The sequence below is a fragment of the Scyliorhinus torazame genome, chromosome 1 (assembly GCF_047496885.1).
Source record: "Scyliorhinus torazame isolate Kashiwa2021f chromosome 1, sScyTor2.1, whole genome shotgun sequence".
NCBI classification, from domain to species: domain Eukaryota; kingdom Metazoa; phylum Chordata; class Chondrichthyes; order Carcharhiniformes; family Scyliorhinidae; genus Scyliorhinus; species Scyliorhinus torazame.
In genome coordinates, this window is record NC_092707.1 from 171694384 (window position 1) to 171714175 (window position 19792).

A 19792-nucleotide genomic window follows, 5' to 3' on the forward strand; every position below is an offset into this window, starting at 1 on the left:
TAATTGGAAAAAATGAATTGTGTACTCTAAATTTATTTTTTTAAAAAGATTCCATCTGGCCGAATATCATTCCATTGATCCGTCCCTCACTTTCTCTTTTCACTTTTCACAAAATCAAAATCATTGGCCGTTTGAAACGAAGGTTTGAAACAGAACCTTCCACGAGGCTGTGATCTATGGGGCGTGATTTTTTAATTTAAAAAAAATAAATTTTGAGTACCCAATTTATTTTTCCAATTAAGGGGCAATTTAGCGCGGCCAATCCACCTACCCCCATATCTTTGGGTTGTGGGGGTGAGACCCACGTAGATACTGGGAGAATGTGGACAGCGACCCGGGGACTGGATCGAACCTGGGTCCTCGGCGGCGTGAGGCAGCAGTGCTAACCACTGCGCCAACCTGCCGCCCCATGGAGTGTGATTTAACGGAAACATTTCTAAGTTTTCGGGCGCAAGTCGTTCCCTCCCACTCCACCACCAGCAAAGAGTACACCTCGGAGGAGTGCTCCGAGGCTACCACCATCGATGCATTACAGCTACCATCCCCACCTTTCACCAGCACAGACTCACACACAGTGGTGGGCGAAAATAATGGACAGGCTCCTGGGGCACAATCTGGTGGGCCCCACACAGTTGCTATTGCACATCAAGTGGAGGCAGGAACTTCAAAGGCTGTCAGCAGTTGGAGGTCTGCTGGATCCCAGGAGCCAGCTGAGTCCCACTCCAATGGCGAGTCTCTGTAAAAGGTTAGCCCAAAGCTGCTGTAGATGCTAGGACACAGCCGTGAGATGCAGGACGGGATGTCAGCGACATTCCAGTGAGTGCAACGCCAATTGGAGGAGTGCCAAAGGTTACGGGCACAGGAGATGATGCCGACAATGCGTGGAACCAAGGCCAAGACTGCTAGGGTGGTTACCGCTGTGGAAAACCTGGAGCACAATGTCAGCGTCGTGAGTGGTGGTGTCCAAGGCATGGCTCAGTCTGTGATGACCAAGGCTGAAGGCCTCAACATCATTTCCCAGTCGCTGAGGGACATGACCCATTTGCAGGTGGACTTTGCTGAAGCGCTGCAGAGCATGTCCCAGTCACTGAGGAACATCGCTGAGGGCGTCGACACCATGGCACAGACAATGGGGAGCCACCAGGGCTGATGAACCAGATGATGCAGAGGCCTCTGGAGCTCACTCCAGCTGCCCCTCCATCCCATAGAGACCCCTAGGGCTCTAAAGGCACCTTCAAGGAGAAGGAAGGAGGAAGCACCAAAGAGACTTCAGTGGTCTCCGGTTCTTCCAAATTCCCCACCTCCTGACACCAGCGCATCTCAAAGGCAGCGGGCAGAACAGGGTGGCACAGCAATGCTACTGACACTGGTAACTCATCGAGGGCGCCCGGCTCCAGATCCTCCAGAGGACATCCGCCAAGGGCATCAAAGGTCACAGCACGCAGAAAGCAGCAGGCTGCCCCCACCTCTGATGTGCATCCTGGGGACAACCTAGACATAGCACTAGACCAAGAAAGATCAAGAAGAGAGAGGATCACTGAGTGGGTACGGGGGAGTGGAGGGGAGAATATCTGTAGCCGGGGGAATGGAAATGTCAAATGTTCACAATTAAAACATGCTAAGCCTAAAATGTGGGAAGCCTCTGACAGCGGATCTGCCTGCAACCCCCCCCCCCCCACCCCGTCACAGTAGTCCAAGATCAATCGCCCTGATACAGGCCCCGTTCAGAGGATGGTTGTGGGCGCTGTCAGCAGAAAGACAGGAGTCAGACTTTGGCATAAACTGAGGATCACCAGAGCTTACCTCACAGCGAGTGATCATCACTCTCCTGCCTTATTGACCTGCTGATAGTGGCCGACACATGCCCATCACCCCAGGGTGATGTTACACAGACCCTTGGAGGGTGGAACAAGGTAGCCGAGGTGGGGGAGTGCGCAGCAAAGGGTTTCAAAGGGTTAGAGAATGGAGAAAGGAGGGAAGGAGAGGAAAGAGGGGAGGGTATTTGGGGATGGAGGGATGGGGGAAATGGAGGTATTGAGGGATTAGGGGAAGGAGGGCTTGGGGGAGAGCGGGAGTTTGGGAGGAGGAGGGAATTGAGAGGAGGGGGGCTGACGGACAAAGCCTTTTCCTATGAGAATCGGGCGAGAATAAGGGCCTCTCTGGTCCTCTGGCCATGCCAGACCCTTGCCGCCGCCTATCCTCCATCCTCCAGCACCTCCTGCGGCTTCACCCATGCTCGTCCCCCAGCCCCTCCTGGTCCGGCTCTTCCTCCTCAGCTGAGGCAGATGTCCCTCCTCCTCCAACATGTCACCACACTGCCATGCCAGGTTGTGGAGGGTATAGCAGCCCACGACAAAGCAGCAGACTCTCTGGGGGCTGGAGTGCAGTGCACCACCAGAGCGGTCTATGCATCTGAACTGTATTTTGAGCAGTCCGATGCACCGCTCAATGACAGCGCAGGAGGCAACATGGACCTCGTTATAGCAGGTCTCCGTCTTGGTCTCCGGCCTCATGCACATTCCCTGGGAACACCTCACCTGGAATTCTTCAGCCCACCGAGGGCCCCCCCACCCCCACACCCCACACCCCCCGGCCCCGAGCACGGGGGCAGAAGCTCCAGTACCCTTGATCTGCATGCTGGAAAATGGAAACAGCTCCTCATCTCCTCAGTTCCCCTCAGCAGCCATTACGCCAGCTTCACATTTTTAAAAGGAGCGCTAAACAACACCCCTGTGATTTATCGCTGGGGATTCAGTTAATTTCCAGGAGACCGTTGCATTTGACTTCAATCTTATGAATGAGATGGAAAGTAATGCAAATGAGGGTTAGTTGTATGCGTGCCATATTTGGGCATGATCTGGAACTCGCCATTGGCAGCGGGCCGGTTAGATAGCAAACTGATTTGTGCTTGACACGAATTTCAATTTTGGCTTTTGACGCTTGTTGCTCGTTTTAGCCTTAGTTTAATTGCTCTTGTTCTATCACCTTTGCTCTTGAGTCGCCAGGTATCTTTCTGATATCGCCACGTGGTTCAAGTCCGAGTAATGATCAATAATCCAACGCACCGCTTAGTAAGAGTTAAATCAACGCACATTTATTATATACAGTAATCAATACATTAATTTTACTTCTAAGCTACTTCCTACAACTAACAGGCCAATACTTAACTTTGGAATTGGCCCACCAGGTCAGGGAAACGAATGGCCTTTCATATGGGCTCTGAGCCTGCGGGATTCAAAGCGGGTACAGGTCGATAGTCAGGAGTGCCTATCTCGTAGCGAACGTTGGAGTAAGACTTACTATTTCTCGCGGCTGTTGCAGAGGGTCAGCAGAATGGTCTCGAAGGGTGCGGAGAGGAGAAGAAGGGTGAAGAAGGGTTGATTTGAACTTGGACTCTATTCTTATAGTCCCCAGGGGCTGCCCGCCTTTCAGGGCGGACCCTGTACCTGGTTCCAAGTGATTGGGCTTCGTCCCAATCACTTGGCTCGATATTCTCCAATGCTGGAGCGATTCCTTGATCGATGGGGCGGTTTTGGGGTAGTCGTTCACCTCTCTTTTGTATAGGCTCCTGCTGGAGCCGAAAAGTCTGGGTTGGCTTTGTGTGTCTAATTTGTTGCACATTGTTCCCGGGGATTGCTCATTTTTATTCAGATGGCTGGTGTGTTGTTATGTTGATGGCTGCAGGTATCGATTCTGTCTGGCCTCCCCAGAGGCGAATACACAGTTTTGCCTGCAGCTGCCTGTTTGAGTCCTGTTGGCTGATTTTCCCATCAGCCTCTTCCGTTTGCCATTTTAAATCAGAGGTTTGGCCATTCTAATCAGGAGTTAGCCATTTTAACTGGCTACAAACCCTCCTTGTGATCCTAACGCGAAGCGTGAAGGATCACATCATTATATTACTTTTCATTCCCTGACCCGGGGGGGGCACCTCCTACATGGCCTCTGCACTCACCATAGCTATGCACAAAAATTTTTAACTAACAATTCTAAGGGCGCTATGCCAGACAGGGACATGCATTTACAAAATAACAAACATGGAAACTCTAACTTATCCTTAATATGTTACACTCGCTTAAACATTCCACTATCCTACCTTCCTCAATCATACAACAAAATCATAGCATTTCATACAGTCTTTCCTGGCTTGGCAGTCAAGCTCAGGATCATGCAATTTTTGCTGATGAAAAAGGTTTTTTTTACATCTCTTTATTTACAGCAACAATAAACGCAAGTGAATGCACTTTATTATTTTATTATAGATCGTGGGGGTCGGGGGTCTGGTCGTAACCGAACATAGGGGATCTGATCCTATATACCGGCGTTCGATCACGGTAGGCTCTCCTTCTCCATTTTCGTAGACGCATAGTCTGCACTACACAGCAGAGTATCGCCAAAGCTAATAGTGTTTCGATCACATAGGACAGGGAGTACCAGGTTATGAACCTGGCACACCAAGAAGATGTAGTGTCGCTGGTGACTGGGCTCTGGGTACTGCGGGGCAGTGAAACATTAACGGCAGGGGGGTTTGAAGTCATGGGGTTCGCGGTCACGCGCAACCAAATGTTCATATACAGTATGTTGATCAATATGAAGGAAATCCTCTTTCCTTTTCTTTCTTTGTTTTCTCCGGTCCTGGAGCTTCTGGAGTTCTGTAGAAACAAGCATAGCGTCTGTAACTATCTTTGTTTAATATCTGGTGTGCTAGTGTGTCTGTCCTTTGGGGCCAATTATTCCCTTTATAATTGGTCACTATGTGTGACTCCCTCATTTTTTTTCAAAAAACAAATTTTAGGACACGGCACACTTCCCAATAATGAACCAGTGCTGATTTACCATCCAAATGTTCCAGGATGTAAATAGCAGATGGCTGGCAACCTAAGGGTTACCTAAACAAACAAAACTTTTTGAAATGGAAAATGCCAAATGCGGTGGGTATGGGCCGCGACGGGCAAGAGGTGGATGGAGTCCCCGGGTAGGACGGCTACCAATGCCGTATCTCTCCTACCCGAGCGTAGTTGACCAGCGGGGGGTTCCCAGGCAGGGCGGGTCTCAAGCCGTTTCTCCACTGCCTGAGCAACCGACAAGAATGGGCAAAAATGTAGTCATCGTGGTGGGGCTGCCGTAGTGGTTCTATCCTTCGAACCAGAAGGGCAGTTCCGAGCGGGCGTCTGATACCCGAACAAGTATCAGCTGAAAAGCTAGTTCCTCTGAACAAGCGTGTGGCAACGGTGGGTCTCTGAGGGCAAGTCCTCAGAGGTTTCGGTCGAATGTGCGTGTGGCAGTGAGAAAATTCTCCTGTCGGACATACAACATGTAACAAACTTACAAACAACATAAAACATTCTGCAGGTTCCATCAGAAAGGACAACACTTCTCCCAAGCGGTTCCTTTAAAACATCATCTGGACACCTCAGCTCTCGGTTGCGAACAGGGTCGCAAAGGGGTTGGCGGTTTGGGAGTCAGACCTTCTCCCGGGTGCCAAACTCTGGAGTGGATTAGGGCTGAAAGGGCTGCATGGTGTGAGTTGGGGTTGCTCTCGTCGTTGCGGACGAGTCGGTATGAGTTGTCACGGTGCCAGTAATTGGTGTCTAGTTGTGTGGGGACAAAATCGGGGTCGTCAGTGTGGTTCGGTGGTCGGTGGTGGGGTTTGTTCAGAAAAGTGATCAGGAAGGTATCACTTGGATCGTAGTCGGAGTCGCTGGGAGTGGCTTCGGTTGCATGGGGATAGTAGGGAGGCGTGCTATTGCTATCGTCCGAGTCACAGTCGCTGTCTCTGCTGCTGCAGTCTGTGGGCGTTCCGGGCGGAGTGTATATTTTGGGGGTGGAGTCGAGGTCGAGTCCGTGGCTGGGCTGGATGTGGTGGGGGTTGGTAGGGTTACGTTGGCTGTGGGCGGGGTGTGGTGTGCTGCGTCGAGCATGACGTGGTGTGCGTGGTTCGACTGTGTTCCATAAACCTTCAGCTGGTTTATATGAAACCAGGCAGTCTTACCATTGGGGTACTTTATTTTGTAAACGGAAGGGCTTACTTTATCCGCAACGGAATACGGACCCGAGTATTTAGGTGACAGGAATGCGCTGGGGATATATACAGAAAGCATCACTGGCTGTCCGATATCGTACTCAGTCGCATGCACTGTCTTGTCGAAACAAGCCTTGCTCTGTCTCTTTCTGGTGCCCAATTTTACTGTGGCTGCTAACTGAGCCGTTTTAACATTTGCAACTAATTGCTCCACGGCTTTCTTGTGTGTGAGGGCTGTTACTTCGGGGCTGGTCAGGTCTAAACCTAACAAGTATTCTGTGCCTTTCATGGGGCGTCCGGTCATGAGAGTGTGTGCGGTGTAACCTGTGGATGTAGAAATAGTGTTACGCAAAAACATCAGCGCAAAAGGGAGGACTGAGTCCCAAGTGGTGTTGTTCTGCTGGACCATTTTTCTGAGGGTGGTTTTTAAGGTCCGATTCATGCGCTCCACGATACCACTCGACTGTGGGTGGTATGCTATGTGGAATTTTTGGGTGATGCCAAATATCGTGAGGACGTTCTGCATGACACGTCCCGTAAAATGGGAACCTTGGTCTGATTCAATGCGGCGGGGGAGTCCCCATCTTGTAAAGATGTGGTGGGTTAGGATCTTGGCTGTGGTTTTTGCAGTGTTTTTGCGGGCTGGAAATGCTTCCACCCATTTTGTAAATGTGTCTAAGACCACAAGTACATATTTATAGCCATTCCTGCAAGGGGGCAATGGACCTATAAAACCAATCTGGAGGTTAGTCCAGGGGCCATTAACGGGTCGGGTGTGGCTGAGTTGGGCCTTTTTGGTATATCTGTCGGGGTTATTCTGGGCACAGATAAGACAATTCTTTTTTTAAAAATATATTTTATTGAAAATTTTTTCCAAACAGCAATTTTTCCCTCTTACAAAGCAAACGAAACAATAACAAAACAGAAATTTTTAACAATACACAGGTAACAAAACCCCATTGTCTATTGACCTAAACTAAACTAAACCCCCCCCCACCCCTCCCCCGGGTTGCTGCTGCTGGTCATCTGTCTTCCCTCTAACGTTCCCGTAGGTAGTCGAGAAATGGCTGCCACTGCCTGGTGAACCCTTGAGCCGATCCTCTCAGGGCAAACTTTATCTGCTCCAGTTTAATGAACCCCGCCATATCATTTACCCAGGCCTCCAGTCCGGGGGGTTTCCCCTCCTTCCACATGAGTAGGATCCTGCGCCGGGCTACTAGGGACACAAAGGCCACGACATCGGCCTCTTTCGCCTCCTGCACTCCCGGCTCTTCCGCAACTCCAAATAGAGCTAACCCCCAGCCTGGTTTGACCCGGGCCTTCACCACCTGCAAAATCACTCCCGTCACTCCCTTCCAATACCCTTCCAGTGCCGGGCACGCCCAAAACATATGTGCGTGGTTTGCCGGGCTCCCACATTTGTCCTCCACTCCAAAGAACCTGCTCAATCTTGCCCCCGTTATGTGTGCTCTATGTAGCACCTTAAATTGAATCAGGCTAAGCCTGGCGCATGAGGAAGAGGAATTTACCCTGCTTAGGGCATCAGCCCACATACCCTCCTCTATCTCCTCCCCTAATTCTTCTTCCCACTTTCCTTTTAGTTCGCCCACCGACTCCTCCCCCTCTTCCCTCATCTCTCTATAAATCTCTGACACCTTGCCCTCTCCGACCCACACCCCTGAAAGCACCCTGTCCTGTATCCCCTGTGTCGGGAGCAACGGAAATTCCCTCACCTGTTGTCTAGTAAACGCCCTCACCTGCATATATCTCAAGAAATTTCCCCGGGGTAACTTATACTTTTCCTCCAATGCTCCCAAGCTCGCAAAAGCCCCATCTATAAATAATCTCCCACCTTCCTAATTCCCAACTGGTACCAGCTCTGAAATCCTCCATCCATTCTTCCTGGGGCGAACCTATGGTTGTTCCTGATAGGGGACCCCACCAGGGCTCCCCGCACCCCTCTCTGTCGCCTCCACTGTCCCCAGATATTCAGTGTTGCCGCCACCACCGGGTTCGTGGTAAACTTTTTAGGTGAGAACGGTAGCGGCGCCATCACCAGCGCCTCTAAACTCGTCCCTTTACAGGACTTTCTCTCCAGTCTTTTCCACGCCGCTCCCTCACCCTCCATCATCCATCTACGTATCATTGCCACATTGGCGGCCCAATAATAATCTCCCAAGTTCGGTAGTGCCAGTCCTCCTCTGTCCCTACTACGCTGAAGGAACCCCCTCCTTACTCTCGGAACTTTCCCTGCCCACACGAAGCTCGTGATGCTCCTATCTATTTTATTAAAAAAGGTCTTGGTGATTAGTATAGGGAGACATTGAAATACAAATAAGAACCTCGGGAGGACCATCATCTTAATTGCTTGCACCCTGCCCGCCAGCGTTAGAGGCTGCATGTCCCACCTCTTGAAGTCCTCCTCCATTTGTTCCACCAGCCGTGTCAGATTAAGTCTGTGCAAGGTTCCCCAGCTCCTAGCGATCTGAATCCCCAGGTATCGGAAGTTTCTTTCCACTTTCCTTAGCGGTAAGCCTTCTATCTCTCTACTCTGGTCCCCTGGATGTATCACAAATAATTCACTCTTCCCCATGTTTAGTCTATACCCCGAGAATTCCCCGAACCCCCTCAAAATTCGCATAACCTCTATCATCCCCCCCGCTGGGTCCGACATGTATAACAATAGGTCATCTGCGTATAACGAGACTCGGTGTTCTTCTCCCCCTCTAATCACCCCTCTCCATTTCCTGGAGTCTCTCAACGCCATGGCCAGAGGTTCAATTGCCAACGCGAACAACAATGGAGACAGCGGGCATCCCTGTCTTGTTTCCCTATATAATCGGAAATACTCCGATCTATGTCGACCTGTAACTACGCTTGCCGTTGGAGCCCCATAAAGAAGTCTAACCCAGCTAATAAACCCGTTCCCAAACCCAAACCTCCTTAACACTTCCCATAAATACTCCCACTCCACCCTATCAAATACCTTCTCTGCGTCCATTGCCGCCACTATCTCTGCCTCCCCCTCCACTGGGGGCATCATTATCACCCCTAATAGTCGTCGCACGTTAACATTCAGTTGTCTCCCTTTTACGAACCCTGTCTGGTCTTCGTGCACCACCCCCGGGACACAGTCCTCTATCCTCGATACCAGTACCTTTGCCAGCAACTTGGCGTCCACGTTCAATAGTGAAATAGGTCTATAGGACCCGCACTGCAACGGATCTTTGTCCCTCTTCAAAATTAGCGATATCGTCACCTCCGACATCGTCGGGGGTAGAGTCCCCCCTTCCCTGGCCTCATTGAACGTCCTCGCCATCAACGGGGCCAACAAGTCCACATATTTTCTGTAATATTCCACCGGGAACCCGTCTGGCCCCGGGGCCTTCCCTGCTTGCATGCTTCCCAGTACCTTAATAACCTCGTCCACCTCAATCGGCGCCCCCAGGCCTGCCACCTCCTGCTCCTCCACTTTCGGGAACCTCAATTGGTCCAGGAACTGCCGCATCCCCTCCTCTCCCTCTGGGGGTTGAGACCTATACAGTTCCTCATAGAAGGTCTTGAACATCTCATTTATCTTTCCTGCCCTTCGCACCGTGTCTCCCCTTTCGTCTCTAATTCCTCCTATCTCCCTCGCTGCTGCCCTCTTTCGCAATTGATGCGCCAACAGGCGACTAGCCTTTTCCCCATATTCATACCTCCTCCCCTGTGCCTTCCTCCACAGTACCTCCGCCTTTCTGGTGGTCAGAAGGTCAAACTCCGTCTGGAGTCGTCTCCTCTCCCTGTACAATTCCTCCTCCGGGGTCTCTGCAAATTCCCTGTCCACCCTTAAAATCTCCCCCAGTAATCTTTCCCTTTCCTTGGCCTCAGTTTTCCTTTTGTGGGCCCCAATAGAGATCAGCTCTCGTCTGCCCACCGCTTTTAATGTTTCCCAGACCACTCCCACAGGGACCTCGCCGTCGTCATTGACCTCCAGGTACCTCTCAATACACCCCCGCACTCTTGCACACACTCCCTCATCCGCCATCAGTCCCACATCTAATCGCCAGAGTGTTCTCTGCTCCCTGTCCTCTCCTACTTCCAGGTCCACCCAATGTGGGGCATGATCCGAAACCGCTATGGCTGAGTACTCAGCTTCTTCCACCCTAGAGATCAACGACCTTCCCAACACAAAAAAATCTATCCGGGAGTACACTTTATGGACATGGGAGAAGAAGGAAAACTCCCTAGCCCTAGGTCTAAGAAATCGCCATGGATCCACTCCCCCCATTTGGTCCATAAACCCCTTAAGTACCTTGGCCGCTGCCAGCCTTCTTCCGGTCCTTGAGCTGGATCTATCTAGCCCCGGGTCCAGCACCGTATTAAAGTCCGCTCCTAAAATCAAGTTTCCTGCCTCCAGGTCCGGTATACGCCCCAGCATCCGTCTCATGAATCCCGCATCGTCCCAATTTGGGGCATACACATTAACCAACACGACCTCCATTCCCTCCAGCCAACCACTCACCATTACATATCTACCTCCGCTATCTGCTACGATGTTCTTTGCTTCAAATGCTACCCGTTTCCCCACCAAAATGGCCACCCCTCTGTTCTTTGCGTCCAGTCCTGAGTGGAACACCTGTCCCACCCATCCTTTCCTTAGCCTAACTTGGTCCGCCACCTTTAGGTGCGTCTCTTGGAGCATAACCACGTCTGCCCTTAGTCCTTTCAAATGCGCGAGCACTCGGGCCCTCTTTATCGGTCCGTTCAGGCCTCTCACGTTCCACGTGATCAGCCTCACTAGGGGGCTACCTGCCCCCCTCCCGTGTCGACTAGCCATTACCTTCTCTAGGCCAGTCCCATATCCCGCCTCCGCGCTCCCGCTCGCTCCCCCAGCGTCGCACACCATCCCCGTCCACCCACTCTTTAGCCATTTCCTTTTGGATTTCCGCAGCAGCAACCCAGTTGTTCCCCCCGCCCCCCCCCCCACCCCGCTAGATCCCTATCTAGCATGATTGCTCCCCCCATATCACTTCCGTAAGTCAGCTGACATCAACTGACCCCGGCTACTCCTGCTCACTCCTCGACCCCCCCCGTGTGGGGGAACTCCCATCCACCTTGCGCCTGTCTTCCCGCCTTATTCTTTCTGGCGCGGGAACATCCCTTTACCTGACCCGCCTCTTATGGCGCAGCTTCCTTTCCCCTCCCCCTCTCCTTCCCCATTCTCCGACTATGTCCCGTCTTTCCCCCCTCACCGGCGCCCACATTTCCCCAATGTCTCCCCCCTTCCCTGTTTACTTCTCAATTAACTTCCACCGTAACAGTAACAAAAACAATAACAATAACATTTCCTGCAGCATCAGTCCCTCAGTTCCGGTCCAATTTCTCTTCTTTGATGAAGGACCATGCTTCCTCTGCCGTCTCGAAATAATAGTGTCTCTCCTGATACGTGACCCATAGTCTTGCCGGCTGCAGCATCCCAAACTTCACCTTCCTTTTATGCAACACCTCTTTGGCTCGGTTGAAGCTCGCCCTCCTTCTCGCCACCTCCGCACTCCAATCCTGGTATATCCGTACCACAGCATTCTCCCATCTGCTACTCCGCACCTTTTTAGCCCATCTCAGGACCTCTTCTCTGACCTTAAGGCGGTAAAATCGCACGATTATCGCCCTCGGTGGTTCTCCCGCTTTTGGTCTTCTCGCCGGAATCCGATTTGCCCACTCCATCTCCATGGGGCCCGCAGGGGCCTCAGCACCCATCAGTGAGCTCAGCATCTTACTTGCGTACTCTCCACAGTCCACTCCTTCCACACCCTCAGGGAGACCTAGTATCCGAAGGTTCTTCCTTCGCGCTCCGTTTTCTAGGGCCTCGATCCTTTCAGTACACTTTTTATGAAGTGCCTCGTGCGTCTGAGTCTTAACCGCCAGGCCCAGGATCTCGTCCTCAATATCTGTCACCTTCTGCTCCACCACGCGGAGCTCAGTCTCCTGGGTCTTCAATGTCTCCTTGAGCCCCTCAATTGCCTGTAGCATCGGGGTCAGCACCTCCCTCTTCAGCAGCTCCACGCACCGTCTCACGATTTCATCCTGCTCAGGCCCCCATGTCGCCTGCGCTTTCTCTGCCGCCATCTTGTACTTCTCTCTTTCTGACCCTTTGGTCGACGATTCCTCGCGCTGCAGCTGCCGCCGCCATTTTTTTCCTCCTTCGTTTGGGGGGACTCCCTTCTCACACACCCCACACCGGGTTGCGTCGTCGAAAAATTCCCCGTTGGGGCTCTTAAAAGAGCCCGAAGGTCCGTCGGAGCTGGAGCCGCCGAAGCGTGCGGCTAGCTAGGCATCACCGCAACCGGAAGTCCCTTCAGTGGCCTTGATGAGATCTTTTCACAGTTGTTCCCTCTGCTGCTAGAATTCACCTTTGATACAGGCCCTCAGGTCAGCTTGCAGCTTTAAGCTTGCCCTTCCCCCGCCTGCATGCTGGAAGAGGCCCTGTTTATCCTGCAGTTGCAGCCAAATCTTTTACTGTTTCTGCCGTGTCTGGCAACCAAGAGACATACCCTTCCTGGGGGACACTGTCGGGGGAATGTTGCAGCCTTCTTCCCACACCGGGAAATGGCAAACAAATGCCGTGGGGGCCCTGTAACGAGCCCAAAAGTCCATTCCAAGCAGGAGCTACCAAATATGCGACCTAGCTCTGCATAGCCGCACCCGGAAGTCCTTGAGATAAGACAATTCTTGATGTAATGGTTTACATCTTCCTTTAAATTCGGCCACCAACAAAGCTGTTTGAGATGGGCTGTAGTGGGATCGATTCCCTGATGTCCATGACCGTCATGGAACAAACAAATCAATTGGTTCCTGTCCTGTTCAGGAACCACATAAAGGGTGTCCTTTAACACCACACCGTCAGTGTATTTCTAAACCTCTCGTAGGAGGCGGGATACTTCCCTTTTACAATCTCCGTGAGATTGCCGTCCTGCTTCTGGGCCTCCACTCGATCCTCGATCTTTGTCTGTGTGACCTGAACTGCACTCACTGGCGCGCTTTCGGGGGGTTTCCAAAAATACCCATGTCTGGAACCTGCCTTGGCCAGTGCGTCGGCTTTTACATTTCCAGGGGGGGGGGAACGATGGTGGCTGCGGACTTTGATGATCCCAAAAGTCCTGTTCTGGGCTTTTTCTAAAATATGGCGGAGGAATGGGGCTGAGGGGAGGGGGTTTCCACCTGCGGAAAAAAATCCTCTTGCTTCCCACAGGGGCAGAAATTCCGTAAGGCTGTTACAGACATAGAGGCTGTCTGAGTATATGGCTGCTGGGCTGGGGAAGGAATCTGGGTGCTCAACTATATATGCAATGGCCGCGAGCTCTGCTGCCTGCGCGCCTAAGTGTCTGGGTAGTTTCAGCGATATTTCCTCAAGGGCGGGTCCCTGCGCGTCCTCGACATAGATCCCGCAACCTGTTATGCGCTTCCCATCCAAGACTGTGGAAGATCCATCCACATAAATCTTTATGGGCTCACACGTGTCTGTGTGCGGGGGGGCTCTGAGTTGGATTATCTATCTTTCTGGAGGGTGTTTTGGCGATAAAGGGGCCTGTGTTGTGGTGTGGAGAGATAATCTCACATTCATGGGTGTTCCGGGGTACTGTAAATTGTTGGCTAAGTAGGTGTGTGACTTTGTCCTTTTCACAGTGATGTCCCGTCCCTGCAAGAGAAGGGTCCATCTCGCTGCTCTTATTTGGCTTACTGTACCGTCCTTGAGTCGTCCGTCCAGTAAAGGTTGGGTGGGGGTGTGTTCGGTCAGAATTGTGATGGGGTTCAGTCCGGTAATATATGAAAAGTACTGGACTGCCCAGAAAACTGCGAGCAGGTGCCTCTCACAGGCTGAAAATCTCTGCTCCACTGCATCTAAAAGTCGGGAGGCGTAAGCTACGGGTCTTAACTGGTCGTGCCGTTCCTGGAGGAGCACGGCCGAAAGGGTGCGGTCTGTGGTCGCTACCTCTATGGCGTAAGGGGAAAGGGGGTCTGGAACTTGTAGTGTGGGGGCTGCTATGAGCGCCTGTTTTAAAGAGTCCACAGCATCCGTATGCTGCGGAAGCCATTCCCAGGGGGCTCCCTTCTTTAGGAGGTCTGAGAGGGGTGCTGCCTTGCTGGCGAAACCGTCAATGTGGTTTCGGCAGTAGCCAACCAGTCCTAAAAGCGACCGGAGGGCTGAAACGTTCTGGGGAAGGGGCAATTTAGCGATCGAGTCAATTCTTTTATGCTCGATCTCGCGTTTACCGTGCATGATAATTGTTCCCAAATATATCACCTTTTCTTCCAAAATCTGGGCCTTTTTGGGGTTGACTTTACAACCAATTGAATGTAATAGTTCCAGGAGTTCGGACAGAAGCTCAATGTGCTCTTCCTTGGTGTCTGTCTGCAGTAGTAGGTCGTCTACATACTGTACCAGACATTTGGAGCGAGAGAATTTTGCTAAGCCATTTGCCAGCTGTCGGTGGAAAATGGAGGGGGAGTTGTGGAATCCTTGTGGCAGGCATGTCCACGTGTACTGCTGTTCTTTAAAGGTGAAGGCAAATTTGTACTGGCACGCCTTTGCCAATGGAATGGACCAGAATCCATTACTGATGTCCAAAACCGTGAAGTAGCGGGAATTGAGTCCCTGCTTGAGCATGGTCTCGGGACTTGTTGCTACGGTGGGGGCTGCTGCGGGGGTGACTTTGTTGAGTTCCCGATAATCGATGGTCAGTCGCCATGATCCATCGGGCTTTCTCACTGGCCAAATCGTGGCATTATTAGTGGAGGCTACTGATCTAAGTACGCCCTGCTGTAATAAGCTCTCTATGACTTTTAAGATTTCTCCCTCTGCCTCTTGGGGAAATCCGTACTGTTTTTTGGGGTCTAGGGTCGGGTCCTGTTACTTGTACGGAGCCAGTCATCCGTCCACAGTCGTGCTTGTGGGTCGCAAATGCTGCCCTGTTCTTTTGCAGGACTGCCCTAACCTGCTTGTCCGTGCTAAGCGTGGACGGGTTGAACCAAAATTCGCCTACGGTGCTAATTTTGATCATATATTCGCCTATGTTGAGTTGCGGGGGCTCTTGCGGATTTCTCCATCTTCCAGACACACTGGTTGACTGGATCGAATGAAAGGTGGTGGGAATTGATGAAATCAATTCCCAGAATGTGTTCTGTTGTTTGGGGCAGGTCAACTAAAACCACGGGGTGTTTGGTGGTGATAGTTCCGATTTGAATGGGTACAGGGGCTGTGATGTGTCCCTGATGTGAGTGACCTGTAAAGCCGCTAAGGGTGATAGTAGCTATAGTGGGCCACGTGTCTTCTTGAAATAGGGTGGAGGAATTTATGGTGGTGCGGGACCCTCCTGTGTCCCAGAGAAATTCGATAGGCTGTCCCCGAATTTTCACTGCAACTACTGGTCATCCTGACCTATCCCAAAGGGTGTCGCAGACCCAACTGGGGGAGCCCGTACACTGTCAGTCTGTTCCGGTCAAGTCCGTCAGATCCGAACGGGCGTTAACGCTATGAATGGGCACTGTCTTTTTCTTACTCAGAGTGCCCGTCTGCTGGGCTCTCTGTGGCTTTTTAGGGGCATTGCACTCTTTGGCGAAGTATCCCAACTGTCCGCAGTTGTAACACTCTAGTGACTTGGGTGGGGGGCTGTTCTTTCCCTCATTTACCCATGCGGGGTTCGGGTGTGTTGTTTTTACTGCCTGCATGTCTGCGGCGGCCTGCTTTTCCTCGCTATTTTTAACGGTGGGTTTGCTCTGAACAGATTGCTCCCAAATGCGGGACAATCATTTCACTACCCACTTCTCGTTATGGACCTCCTCTAAGGGATCATAGCTCGTACAGGCTTTCTGTCCTGTTTCTGTGGCATGGGAGATAAGGGTGCGGGTCCATTTGGCCATGTTGTCTGGGGACAAATGGGCACGGTCTACGTCTCCGAAGACTGCTGCGAAGTGAATCCACAGGCGTCCAGCGAACGCTGTGGGGTGCTCAGATTTCTTCTGCCTACATTTATTGAGGCCATCTACGGGGTCACCCCGGTTATACCCGATCGCATCCAGGATCGCGGTATGCATTTCTGCAAGGGTGCCTCCTCCTACATTCTGTGGGTCGGGAAGGGCGGCTGCTACCAACATATCTAAACTTAAAACTATGAGCTTTACATGCTCTCTCTCATCCAGGCCGTACATGTTCGCCTGATGTCTAACTGTGGCAAAGCAATGGTGGAGGTCTGAGACGGGGAGGAACGGTGTGATCTTCTCGCACCGTAATTGGGTCACTGTTAAGGGGGTGGAATATAGAAATTCCGCATCGTCCGATGTGGCTGTGCGGTGGGTGGTTACAGGGTTCATTGGAGCCTGAACTATCTGCTGTGTGGGGGGTTGGGGTGCTTTTCTCTTTTGGGGCTTTCCCTGCGCACATGTTCCCTGAACATATCTCTGCGCTGTTTCGTGTAACTCTTCCCAATCAGGGCGTCTTCCTGGTCTAACTTTTCCCCAAAGGTTTCCTGAAAACCTTTTTGAACAGAAAGCAGCGATTGCAGCTCTGCAATCTGCTTCCGGCACTTTGCGTGATCTAAGGTGCTTTATCTTTGTTCTGTGGTGGCAGCATGGAGTGCTCTTAATGCTGCCTTGAGATCACTACACTGTTTCTGTAATGTCTCTACCTATTTTTCTGTCTCTTCTCTTACCAGGACTGCACGTTGCGTGTCCTGATAGGCTTTTTCATATTGCGACTGGAAACTGCTTAAATGTGCCAGACAAGACTGGTGAGCCCGTTTGGCGTCATCCACCTCTCCATCTTTTGCTGCCAATTTCCTCCTTAATTCTAAATTCTCTTTTTCAACTTCGCTTGCATCGACCTTCCTCATCCGATGTATGCCCTCAACTTCTTTGCGGAGCGTCTTGACGACCTCCTCTGTGTCTCACAATTGTGCCAAACAGGACACGATTGCCATCGGCTTGCGAGCTTTTCCCAAGCTCTTTTTGTGGATCTCGCTCAGGTTCTCCCACCAAGTATGTCCTATACCCCCAGGACCTGATTCCTCGTTATCGCAGAAATCATTCCACAGGGGCCATCCTTTCCCCTTGAGATATTTCCAGATTTCCTCCTCCCAAATGGGACACTGTCCCACTCTACTGCTGCTGGTCGCTGCGACCGCAAATTCCTCAGGGTTCATGAGGCGTTGCATTGCCTGCATTGCCATCTTTCCTATCCGACTGCTTCTTCTAACTTTGGAAGAGAGGGCTAAGGCGGTGTTATAGATACGGGTACGGCTTTCGCTATTTTCCGAAAATACAAACTTCCGACAGTTTTGACGCAACAAAAATCTATTCGTTTTACCTTATAGCCCTGTTAGTTACGCATGCATACACACACTTCCGAATTATGAGTATTGATCAGAACTGCTTGAACACTTGTGGTTTCCTGTTTCCAATTGGGTTTCTAATGCAAATTTCTTGGGTTCTCCCGGAGTGGTTTTCCACTTCTAGATCGAGTCCCGTCAGGATGTCGCCAAAATGTTGCTCTTAATTTTAGCCTTAGTTTAATTGCTCTTGTTCTATCACCTTTGCTTTTGAGTCGCCAGGTATCTTTCTGATACCACCATGTGGTTCAAGTCCACGTAATAATCAATAATCCAATGCACCGCTTAGTAAGAGTTAAATCAACGCACATTTATTATATACAGTAATCAATACTTATACATTCATTCTACTTCTAAGCTACTTCCTACAACTAACAGGCCAATACTTAACTTTGGAATTGGCCCACCAGGTCAGGGAAACGAATGGCCTTTCGTATGGGTTCTGAGCATGCGGGATTCAAAGTGGGATTCAAAGTCGATAGTCAGGAGTGCCTATCTCGTAGCGAGCGTTGGAGCGTACGGTTCTCGCAGCTGTTGTTGAAGGTCAGCAGAAGGGTCTCGAAGGGTGCGGAGAGGAGAAGAAGGGTGAAGAAGGGTCGATTTGAACTTGGACTCTATTCTTATAGCCCCCAGGGGCTGCCCGCCTTTCGGGGCGGACCCTGTACCTGGTTCCAAGTGATTGGGCTTCGTCCCAATCACTTGGTTCGATATTCTCCAATGCTGGAGCGATTCCTTGATCGATGGGGCGGTTTTGGGGTGGTCGTTCACCTCTCTTTGTGTAGGCTCCTGCTGGAGCCGAAAAGTCTGGGTTGGCTTTGTGTGTCTAATTTGTTGCACATTGTTCCCGGGGATTGCTCATTTATATTCTGATGGCTGGTGTGTTGTTATGTTGATGGCTGCAGGTATCGATTCTGTCTGGCCTCCCCAGAGGCGAATACACAGTTTTGCCTGCAGCTGCCTGTTTGAGCCCTGTTGGCTGATTTTCCCATCAGCCTCTTCCGTTTGCCATTTTAAATCGGGGTTTGGCCATTCCAATCGGGAGTTAGCCATTTTAACTAGCTACATGCTATTTAACCTGTGCGCCCAGATCTGGGCCCGGCGCAACGGGTTGGTTAAATCGCGCCCATGATATTTCTTTCCAATAAGGATGTACTTTATGGTTCATGTTCTTTTACTCAGTTCACGGTACAAAGGTGCTCTTTGGAAATACGAGTGTATTTAGAATGACAGTGGACCCCTGTTCTGTGCATTCATTAGGGGTAGCAGCAGCCTGATTGCATGAGGAGCAAGCGTGGGGCATGGCTAGTCTGTCTTCATCAGGGCATTTCCAGGAATGTGCCCATGTGGTGATTCCACTCTTATTGCTGGATTGCTGCAGGGTAACACTTTAAGACTAATCTCAATGTTCTCCCTTACTGACATCATTGATTGTTAAATGTGTGTTCTTCATGAGTTAGGTCAGTCTCTGCAAATTAACCCAAATAGGCAGAGTTCTTGCTGTGTCACCCACAGAAAATGAGTCGACCTCCTCGAAGCATTCCATATGTTTGTTATTGTTCTTTTTCATCTTTTTTTTAAAGCTGCAGTTCAATCACAACCCATTCACTGCCATACTTGTGCTTGAACAAAACATTCCCACAACAGCATTAACTAAAATCCTGACTAATTTTACTAGTTTGGTGGGGAGGGTGAAGGCCCATCTGGCAAGGTGGGACAACCTCCCTCTGTCGTTGGTGGGTCGGGTGCAGGCAGTTAAAATGAATGCGCAACAGTGATTTCTGTTTCTATTTCAGTGCTTGCCGGTCTTTCTACCAAAATCTTCCTTCAAGGGGGTGGACAAATTGGTCATCTTGTTTATTTGGGTGGGGGGGGGGGGGTGGCCAGGGTCAGAAGAGTGGTCTTGCGTAGAGGGTGACAGGCGTACTGTACTATTACTGGGCGGCGAATGCTGAGAAGGTGCGGGGCTGGGCGAAGTGCGGGGGGGGGGGGGGGGGTGGGGTGTGTGCCCCGATGGGTTAAGATGGAGGAGGGCTTGCCTAGAGGGTCGGGGCTGAGGACACAGGCAACAGCGTCGCTCCCGATGGCTCCGGGCAAGTATTCGGTGAGTCCAGTGGTGGCGGCCACTTTGAACAGTTGGTGGCAGTTTCGGCAGCACTTTAAGCCTGGGGCCAGGTCGGGGGGATACCAATCAGGGGCAATCATAGGTTCAAGCCAGGGAGGCTGGATGTGAGGTTACAGAGATGGGAGGAAAGGGGGATTAAGGAAATGAAGGATTTGTTTCTTGGGGGGCGAATGCGAGCTTGAAGGAACTGGGAGAGAGATGCGGTTGGCACAGGAGGAAGGGATTAGGTACCTGCAGGTTCGAGATTTTGCAAGGAAGGCTTTCCCAACCTTCCCGATAACACTGGCC